Source organism: Onychostoma macrolepis, chromosome 22 (assembly GCF_012432095.1).
Source record: "Onychostoma macrolepis isolate SWU-2019 chromosome 22, ASM1243209v1, whole genome shotgun sequence".
In the NCBI taxonomy this organism is placed as follows: Eukaryota; Metazoa; Chordata; class Actinopteri; order Cypriniformes; family Cyprinidae; genus Onychostoma; species Onychostoma macrolepis.
Genome location: NC_081176.1, coordinates 25,019,491 through 25,029,815, shown reverse-complemented (window position 1 = coordinate 25,029,815; position 10,325 = coordinate 25,019,491). Strand labels below are relative to the sequence as shown.

Sequence of the window (10,325 nt, the reverse complement as noted above, 5' to 3'; positions counted from 1 at the left end):
TTTACTGAATCTTTATCATTAATTATTGTTGTACATGTTTATTTATTTTATTTTAATTTTTTTGCTGTTGTTATAACTCCAGCACTCTGTAAATCATAAACGGCGCAACAAAATGCAGAGCTGGTCTTTTATTCAACTTGTTCTGATTCAGAGAATTCAACTAACCATATCAGTCAGACAAATAACATCTGTTTTAGATTTAAAATGTAAAAGCTGCATTATTTTTTCACACCTAATTAAAAAAAAAAAAAAAAGCCTCATAATGATAGTGAACAAAACAACAACAACAACAATTATTATTATTATTATTATGTGCACACAGACAAATCAAAATGCACTCAACATCCAAATATACTGAACACTGAGTATATAATAAATGTCAATTATGGCTGAAATTAGGCAAACGACTTGCTTGGTCAGTCAGAATCACAAGAAAGACCACCAAAACCAGACCAACATCAGACCAGCACAAAAATAAGCAAAACAAAAAATGAAACAAACACTCATTTAAACACACAAACAAAACTCACATGAATACTGCAGTGAAGCTTCCTTTTGTCGACTCCTCTGGGAAACGCAGTATTCAGGATCATGATCCTCAAGTTAATCATTTCTCTGAATGATGTATTATATATTCCTGCTCTTCTAATTGGGTCTCAGTGCAGTCAAGCTTGAATTCAGTTTATCATCACTGTAAGAGCAGGACAAACACAGAGCTTCCAGCAACATCCTCATTCAAGAGCTGCAAAGAAATTAAAACAAATTAAAGACAGAGAATTGAAAACAAGACAACTTATTATTATTATTATTATTTTTTTAACAATAATTACCTGTGTTGAGATTTCTTTTCTTTTTTTTCTTCTTTTTTTTCTCTTCATATCTGGGCTCCAGACATCCAGAAAAATCTCTCTCCGAATGTCACACTGGACTGGACTGACGGGAGCAGTAACTTTCTAAATGTTGTCAGATCAGATGAGTAGGTGTTTAGAGAGAAACTAATCATAGCACCTCCCTTTTTTACTTGCGCACACTCACACACACACACACACACACACACACACACACACACAAACACATTGGGTTTCTGTGTTTTATGGGGACATTTCATAGATGTAATGTTTTTATACACAAACTGTATTTTCTATCCCCTTACCCTAACCCTACACCTAACCTTACCCGTCACACACTACTGGCATTTTTAGATTTTCAAAAAGCTTAATTCTTTATGATTTATAAGATTGTTTCCTCATTGGGACCAAAAATGTCTCCACAAGGACAACATTTACTGGTTTTACTATTCTTGCAGGGACATTTGGTCTCCAGAGGGAATATCAGGACCACACACACACACACGTTTAATATCTGACTGTACTTATATTCCCCCCAATAATAGTTATATAACTTAACCCTAACAGGAACAAGAGAAAAGTTTATTGACCTTATTGTCAATAATACAAACAAGGATTTCCCTGATTGTCCCTAAAAGTTGGATTTGTTGGATTTAACTCACTTCTGGGTACAAGTTTGTCCACAAAACAGAGACACACACAGTGACAGACATACACGTGCTGTAATCCCTGTACATCAACTGTCTACATTCCTGCTGTCATTAATACACTGTCATTTCTTGAGAACAACATGAATGCATATCATCCAGTTACACCCTCATTCACACCCTCATTTCATAAACTGAAAGAGAGAAACAAAATGAGAAATGAAAAAGCATTTTGACTTGTATGTATTATATCATTGTTGGCTTGTATTGGACAATGTATTATATGGACATAATGATAAAGATCCTGTCTTCATGGTGCTCAGTCAGGTTTTTAAAGGGTTAGTTCACCCAAAAATGACAATTCTGTCATTAATTACTCACCCTCATGTCGTTCCAAACCCATAAGACCTTTGTTTATCTTCAGAACACAAATCAAGGTTTTTATTTTTTTTATGAAATCCAAGAGCTTTCTGACCCTGCATAGACAGCAATGCAACTGACGCATTCAATGCCCAGAAAGGTAGTAAGGACATCGTTAAAATAGTCCATGTGACATCACTTAACCGTTGTGGTACTCTTGTGTATTGAACACGAGTCAATGACTGACATGGAAGAGAATAAATTGTTGAATCCAAACTTTGTGGGTTCGTTCTGCGCACTACCCGTGAGTGGGTTTTTACCTTCTCGTCGTACTGTGCCCTGCGTGCCACTGTTTGGCCTGGCTAACGTGTGCCAGTGTTGTGTGTTCTGTGTATCGTTGTGGTAAATGTGGTACTCCGAGTCATGTATGGAAAAATTATCTCAAATAAATCCGGTTTGGCTGTGAGACTGATGGCCTCTTGTGTTTTTCTGCTATCACTGCTGTTTTCCATTCAAATGGAATTGTGTTACACATCGGCGCAGCTGCGTCATTTGAAAAGTTATTTTTTCCGTTTGGATCGCGTCACATATGGACTGTGTAAAACTAATGGAATTATTCGTTGGCCCCGCTATATCCATCGTTCACCTAAATGACTCCTGAACATTAACTTCTCTTCGCCTGCTTCAATCCCCTCTATCTGGTCTCATAGATTAAGTACATGGAAGTCGTCCTCTACGTATATATATCGAGGAGTTTCTTTATCGTCACTAAGGCAACTAGGAAGGACCAGAGATGACACTGTGCTTAACAAGAATGTGCAGCATTGTGGTAATTTTGTCCTACTCAACACTCGGTCTCTAACTGGGAAAGGAACGATTTTTCGGGACAATAACTGTGATATGCTGATGCTCACAGAAACCTGGCAAGCATCTGATGACTTTGTTGAACTTAATCTGCTCTCTCCTCCTGGTTTCAGTACTTTGACTAAGCCCCGAATCGGAGGCAGGAGTGGGGGCTTGGCGGTGGTCTATCGCCAGAGTCTTCATATTGAGCTGTCTCCTTTCCACGAGGTTACATCGTTTGAATATTTGGCATTTAAAATCACTGGTCACTCTTCATTGCTCATAATACTGGTGTATCGTCCTCCTAAAATGAACATACAGTTTCTATCAGATTTGTGTGAATTGCTGACAATTGCTTCTGCCCAATCTACAGCTATGCTATTGCTAGAGGATTTCAATATTCATGTTGATACTGATACTGTTCATGCCCTTGAGTTCATGTCTGTCCTTGATTGTTTTAATCTGCAGCAACATATTGATTTTCCAACTCATGTACATGGCCACACACTGGACTTGGTTTGTTCTACAGGTATTGACATTATTGTCTCTAAAGGCTCTGACATAGGTATCTCTGATCATAAACTGATTGAATTTTCTTGTGATTTGTATATTCCAAAACCTGTTGCTAAATCTCTGATTGTTTATTGTGCTTGGAAGTTGGTTGATCCTCTGTCATTCTCTGCTGCACTTAGTGATTCCCCCCTTTCTGATTGCTACAGTCTTTCCAGTGCTGAAGTATTTCTACTATTTTGAATCATTTTGCACCCTTAAAATTTAGACAGGTCCCTTCCTCACGCAGCTCCCTTGGTTCAACACTGAGATTAGGGCAATAAAACCAAGGGCCGGCTAGAAAGGCTTTATAAGAAAACTGGCCTTGTTGTTCACTCCTTGGCATATGCTGAACACATTAAGCAGTACAGGAATGCTCTTAATGCGGCCCGTTCATCTTATTTCTCTACTTTTATTAATAAGTAAAACATCTTATACCTGTCTACACCCTACCTCTGCTCTCACTACTGAACTTCTCTCTTTAAGCCACGCTCATAGTCTCCCTAGTTTTGACTCTATCGCCTCCACGGTGGTTGATGAGATAATCAGGCTGTCTAATTCCTCTACTAGTCTTCTTGATCCTGCACCTACCCTCTTACTGAAGAATTGCTTGCCTGCCCTGTCACTACCCATCACTCATTTCATTAATACGTCAATGTCATCCGGAACTGTACCTTCTAAGCTTAAGATTGCTGCTGTCACTCCAGTTCTTAAAAAGCATGGTCTCAAACCATCTTCCCTAAGTAGCTATAGGCCTATTTCAAACTTATCCTTTCTCTCTAAGATATTAGAAAAAGTTGTTGCCTCCCAGTTACAGACCTTCTTAACTGCACACAACCTCTATGAGCCCTTCCAGTCTGGTTTTCGCCCATTACACAGTACGGAAACAGCCCTGGTTAAGGTTCTCAATTATCTTCTTTTAGCTTCTGATTCTGGTGCTCTTAGCACTCTCCTTCTGTTAGACCTCAGCTCAGCTTTTGACACTGTTTGTCATGAGATACTCCTTTCACGACTTTCAGAAATTGGAATTACTGGCACAGCCCTTGATTGGTTTTCCTCCTATTTGACTGGGAGGCAACAATTTGTTATATACCAGAATCACAGATCATCTACCAAATTCATCAGCTCTGGTGTACCTCAGGGTTCTGTTTTGGGCCCTCTCCTCTTCACCATTTATATGCTACCAATTGGACAAATAATTAAGCACCATGGGTTTAATTTCCACTGCTAAGCAGATGACATTCAGATTTATTTTAGCTCACCTTCCACTTCAGTGTTTCCTCCGCCTGCATTAACAAATTGCATCAAGGAACTCAAGCTTTGGCCAGAGGCAAATTACCTTAGATTTAACTCTGATAAAACTGAGGTAATTCTGATTGACTCTAAAGCTGTTGTATCTAAGCATTCTAGTCAACTGCTGGATCTGGATGGTGATCTGATTATGCCCTCCACTAAAGTTTGCAATCTTGGTGTTCTCATTGATTCTACTCTTTCATTCAATGATCACATTGGTAAAGTGGTTGACCGATTGAAGAGAAAGTCATAAATGCCCAAGTTGTGGGTACAGTAGATTAATGATGTTTCTTCTTATTGTGAAAATATGTGGCCAGAGCTGTTGATGTCAGGGTAGGGTGAAGGGATGAGAGCGAGGACTCAAATGCAGGAGGAAAAGGGCTTTATTACAACAAACAAACAAACCACTACTCCGTAGGGGAAACGAAACGGACGAAACAGACCAGACCGGACCGGACCGGACAGGACAGGACAGGACAGGACAGGACAGGATCAACGACAAACACACACAGGACTGCAAACACAAGGAGATTATAAGGGGAGCAAATGAGGAGGGTAACGAGATAACACAGGTGGGGTAAATTAACCAATAATCAGGTAACAAGATGGGTGGGGTCAAGACAATTGACATGCCAGCACATAGAACAAAACAAGCCAAGCCATGTGCTCATACAAAACAAAAACACAAGCACATGGCCAGCAAAACAAAATCACTAGCCATGTGCAAAACAGGACATGAACACGCAGCTAAAGAGGAGACTCATAAGCTGCTTGTTCACACAAAACATAACAAACATGAAAGCATGCAGCCAGTGAAAAAAACACAAGCTGCGTGCAACACAGAACAAGACAAAACAAGAGAAAGCAAGCAGCTGAAAAACGAGCTGCGTGCAACAAAACAAGACAACGAAAAAGCACGCGGCCGAACCCGAACCGCGTGCCGAACAAAACACACACGGACAGAGGAGCGCATGGCCCGAGCGAACTCGAGACCGCACACTCCCACAGCAAGACCAACCTGGAGCGTGAGTGTCCGAACCCCGACACGAAAACAGAACCGAGCCTGAACAAGACAGGAGTGCCAGGATCCGAACACCACGCTCCAACATGAAACAGAGCGCACGCAGACGACGAGAGTATACTCGAAGCTGCGCGCTCACCAGAAAACAAGACAAGAAGGGAGTGTCAGAGCTCTGTCACAAAACCACGAATAAACTAGACCGAAGTGACAGAACTCTGACAGTTGATCTTTAGTCATGTCTCTAGTGATGTATGTTTGTTTGTTGTTGTTGTTTTGTTTTTTGTAATTTTTTTTTTCTCTCTCTCTCTCTCTGTATAAATGTGAAAATTTCATTGTCCCAGTGAAATGAACACTAGAGGCAGTAAAACACCTAGAACTTTTCTTTTTCACAAAAATTATGGTAATTGGGGAAGATATTGATCAGTGAAGACTTACTTCTGCATGGTTCAATGCACAATATTATGTTATGACCTCAAAACACTTACCACTGTACACTGTGGGTGTTTCACTTCAGAAAGCAGTCAGCTCAGGGTGCTGGTGTAGGCCAAGCTGAAGCTTTGAGGACACAGTGACACCTTGTGGTGTGATCAAAGTAAATGCAAGAGGTGGGTGACGTGCCTTTTCAAGTCAAATACAGAATTAATGACTTTGAGATGCTTTGCTAAATGTTATATTACGGTTTAAGTGATTTAATAATACATGATACATAAATAATAACACAATGCATGAATAAGGAAATAAACGTATACATTTTTATTTATTTAACCTTTGCCATTTTTTCCACTCAATGTCAACTCTGTAACTGAGTTTGTTCAAGGCCTCCTGAATCTCTCGACAGAATCAACCCTAAAGCTTTGTGTTCACATCTTCAAATCTAGAATCAGGAGATGTTGTTCTCTCAGTCAGTCTGCTTCACTGACAAACAGATGGATAACTATGACATTCATTTCCTTATAAAGTGAAGATGGTGGTGGGCATTTGGTGTTGAAAAATTGTCTACAGCGTAGTCGAAGCAAACCTGACAGACTTCCTCTGATTGAAATGGAAAGTTTTTTTTTTTTTGTCATCTTCCTGTCTTTGCTTCAGAGCTGCAGCAGATTCATCTTAACTGTTGTTTAGAAGGAAACAGATTTCATTCTGAAGTGTTTTAATCACAACAAACAACATGAAGATCATTCCACTTCAGCTCTGTGAGTTTTTAACATATTGATATATTTAGATGCTTTTTATAAACTTCAAATGGTCATGAATTATTTTATGCTTCACAGTGGTAAGCAAGTAATCTTAATTATGATGCTTGTTTGTTTATTTGTTTCTTTATAGATGTATTAATGTGTTGTCAGTATGCAGTGGCAGATCTACTGACTGATTTTGGATCAAATGTGACCATAAACTGTGATCTTGATGAAAATGAGGTTTATTGGATTTTACTGAAAACAGCAGATCCTCCAACAGTGATTCTACGATCATTTCCAACCCCCAAATCACCTTTTTACCCTAATAAATCATTCAGAAAGAAATATTCAGTGCAGTTTAAACATCGTCTGGTTATTAATAATGTGACGGTTGATGAATTAGGAGTTTATTACTGTATGAACACAGAAACACCTCCAAAACTCAGCAACAGCACCAGAATATACTTCAATGGTGAGTTCATTTATTCCTGTAGTCTTAAGAATAAAGGTGCTTCGAAAGGTTCTTCAAGCGATGCCATAGAAGAACCATTTTTGGTTGCACAAAGAACCATTCAGTCAAAGGCTCTTTAAAGAACCATCTCTTTCTTACTTTTTATAATCTGAAGAACCTTCTTTCATCACAAAGAACCTTTGGTTATTCATGGCATCATGAAGCACCTTTATTTTTAAGAGTGTTTAGTAATTAAGACACTGGTGATCAATGTGTTTATTTACCTTTTTATTATTTGTTATTCATTACTTCAATTTTTATACACTTTATCATAGATATCCCTCTTTCTGTTTGTTCCAGACAGAGAGGCCTGTTTTGTAGATATTAAACTGCAGTCATTGTACTCCAGTAAAGACTAACAGTTGTTACTGTAACTCTGGACGTTTTCTTTACAGAATCAGTTCAACTAACTGAGTGTCACAATCACACAGAAGTGGAGTTCATTGATCAGAATCAAACACAATGGCAGATGATTATTATTATCATATCTGCTCTGACAAACGGGCTTCTGATCATTGTGGTGATCGGTGATTTAATTTTCTTATTGTTCTAAAAATTATCAAATTTTAATACACAATAGTGTAAAAAATATCACAATGCTCTTTTCCATAGACAGGTGACAGTTTTTAATTACTTGGTATATATTTGTAGCATTTAAAAAATATATATAACCGTTAGTAAATATTAAATCTGAATTCTCTGTTTCATTCGTAGTTTTTGCAAAAGCAGAACAGTTGGAAAAACATATTCATAATACTGATCTGCAAACACAAGTTATATATCAACCATAAGAACCAAACCAATTGCTTCAATTGTAAGGTAAGTGAATTAATATCTTTATTTATTTATTGCTAAAAGTCATTACTGTAAGTTTTAATTATTAAGTATTTTGATGTTATCACAACAAAATAAAGTAGCTTTTTGTTTAGATTCATTTACACTGCCGCTAAAAAGTTTGTGATCAGTAAGATTTTTAATGTTTTTTTAAGGAAGTTTCTTCTGCTCATCAAGGCTGTATCTATTTGATCAAAAATTATTTTGTGAAATATTATTGCAATTTAAAATAACAGTTTTCTATTTTAATATAGTTTAAAATATAATTTATTTCTGTGGTCAAAGCTGAATTTTCAGCATCATTACTCCAGTCTTCAGTGTCACATGATCCTTCAGAAATCATTCTAATATGCTGATTTATAATCAATGTTGGAAGCCGTTGTGCTGCTTCATATTTTTTGGGGACTATTTTTTAAGGATTCTTTGATTAATAAAAAGTTAAAAAGAACAGCATTTATTTAAAAAAGAAATTTTGTGTTACAATATAAAATGCTATTCAAATGTTTGGGGTCAGTAAATTGTTTTCTTTCCTTTTTTAAAAGAAATTAATACTTTTATTTAGGGGAATGTGTTAAATGAATAAAAAGTCATAGTAAATATTTATATTGTTAGAAAATATTTCTATTTTGAACAAATGCTGCTCTTTTTAACTTTGAATTCATCAAAGAATCAAAGAAAAAAGTATCAAGTTCCAAAAAACAATATGAAGCAGCACAACAGTTTCAACACTCATAATAAATCAGCATATTAGAATGATTTCTGAAGGATCATGTGACACCGAAGACTGGAGTAATGATGCCGAAAATTCAACACTGCATCACAAAAATAAATTATATTTAAAGTATATTCATATAGGAAATCAATATTAGAAATTGCAATGAGATTTCACAATATTACTGTTTTTTTTTCTGTACTTTTGATCAAATAAATACAGCCTTGATGAGCAGAAGAGACTCTTTGAGCGGCAGTGTAAATCAACTGAAGCTGGATGTTAATATTGTTTTCTTGTTACTCTTTCAGTTCACTGAGGTGGAAAATATTCAGCAAGTAAACAGCACCTTTGTGACTCTATAAAATGTTATCATGTGCTTATCATGTGCTATACTCTTTTACAGAGTAATATCATAAGTATTTGGGACACTGGTTACACTTCTTACTCCAGTGAAGTCTATAAAAAACACCCACAAGCCTGATTACACAGCACCTGTTTATTAGTTTTGTTCTTGGCTGGCAATGCTGAGTATATTGTTATTTCTTTGTTTGTTTGATCTTGAAATGTTTTTCCATGTTTTATGATTGCTCGCTGCCTGTTTAAATAAAGCTGCAAATGGATCATCACTCGAACGTTTCCGAGTCTGCATCACACAGTCGTAAAATTTTACAAACCTCTGCATGGTGTGACTACAGGCAACACAGTGCGGTCAAACTCAACTGAAGCGCTTCACCAAAACCAAACATTTGTTCCATTGGTTGGTCACTTGACAGCCAATGACTTCACCTTTGTCTGGTGAGGAGGTTTAACCTTGAACCGAGTGCCAGTGCCTTTATGTATGTATGTATCTCAGTTCTCACAGTTGTCTGAAATTCAAATAGAAACAGCAGCACTGTTTATCTACACGTTTAGTGTCAAAGTTAGAGTGTTTAAATGCATGTAAAGCCCCTTCACAGAAACTGAAGTTTATATTGCTTTGAATGTCCAACAGTTAATAAACTGCAACTGTCAGCACTATTGTTCAATATTCACACCTGATCTCTGTAGTGTTTATCAGTCTATCTTGACTTTTCTGTACTTCTTGGTGAGTGGAAAAACAAAACAATGACAACAACAACAATAATAATATAATCAAATTTTCAACATTTTTAAGTGAATGTTTCTGCATGTTTTAATATTGCAAAGGCTTTGCATGGAGGAGGAGGCACATGATACTGAAACACAACTTCTGTTCTGTGTGAGATTACATATAATTTATTTAATGTGCTTTGTAGCTACTCTTTTTACAACTTTAGAAAAATCATTTTAAGACAATTTGCTCTTCATTACTTTGTGTTTGATTTGTAGGCACATATAGCAGATGTTACAGAGATTAACACCTTCCTCGCCCTCCTCGTGTCAATCACTGTCACACCCAAAACCTACAGCACACTTCACCACTAGAGGCTCTCTAGACCCACAACGCCTCCTTACTCTCAACAGGCTACAATAATCACCAAACTGAAGTGACACTGAATGCACCAAACATTTCA

At 37.1% G+C, this 10,325-nt stretch overlaps 2 long non-coding RNA genes across 3 annotated transcripts; one reads left to right on the top strand and one right to left on the bottom strand.

The window, feature by feature from the left end:
• Positions 1 to 307: 307 nt before the first annotated feature.
• Positions 308 to 6,140, bottom strand: LOC131530019 (uncharacterized). Its single transcript, XR_009268301.1, has 3 exons — positions 6,047 to 6,140; positions 831 to 953; positions 308 to 742 (listed from the first exon to the last, which is right to left on the bottom strand). It is a non-coding gene; the product is annotated as an uncharacterized LOC131530019 (long non-coding RNA).
• A 523-nt stretch (positions 6,141 to 6,663) lies between these two features.
• LOC131530017 (uncharacterized) lies at positions 6,664 to 9,531 on the top strand. 2 transcript variants are annotated; one of them, XR_009268300.1, is made up of 5 exons: positions 6,664 to 6,751; positions 6,885 to 7,208; positions 7,643 to 7,774; positions 7,962 to 8,066; positions 9,102 to 9,531. It is a non-coding gene; the product is annotated as an uncharacterized LOC131530017 (long non-coding RNA). The 2 variants fall into 2 exon arrangements; XR_009268299.1 differs by having other exon boundaries at positions 6,885 to 7,774.
• Positions 9,532 to 10,325: the final 794 nt, after the last annotated feature.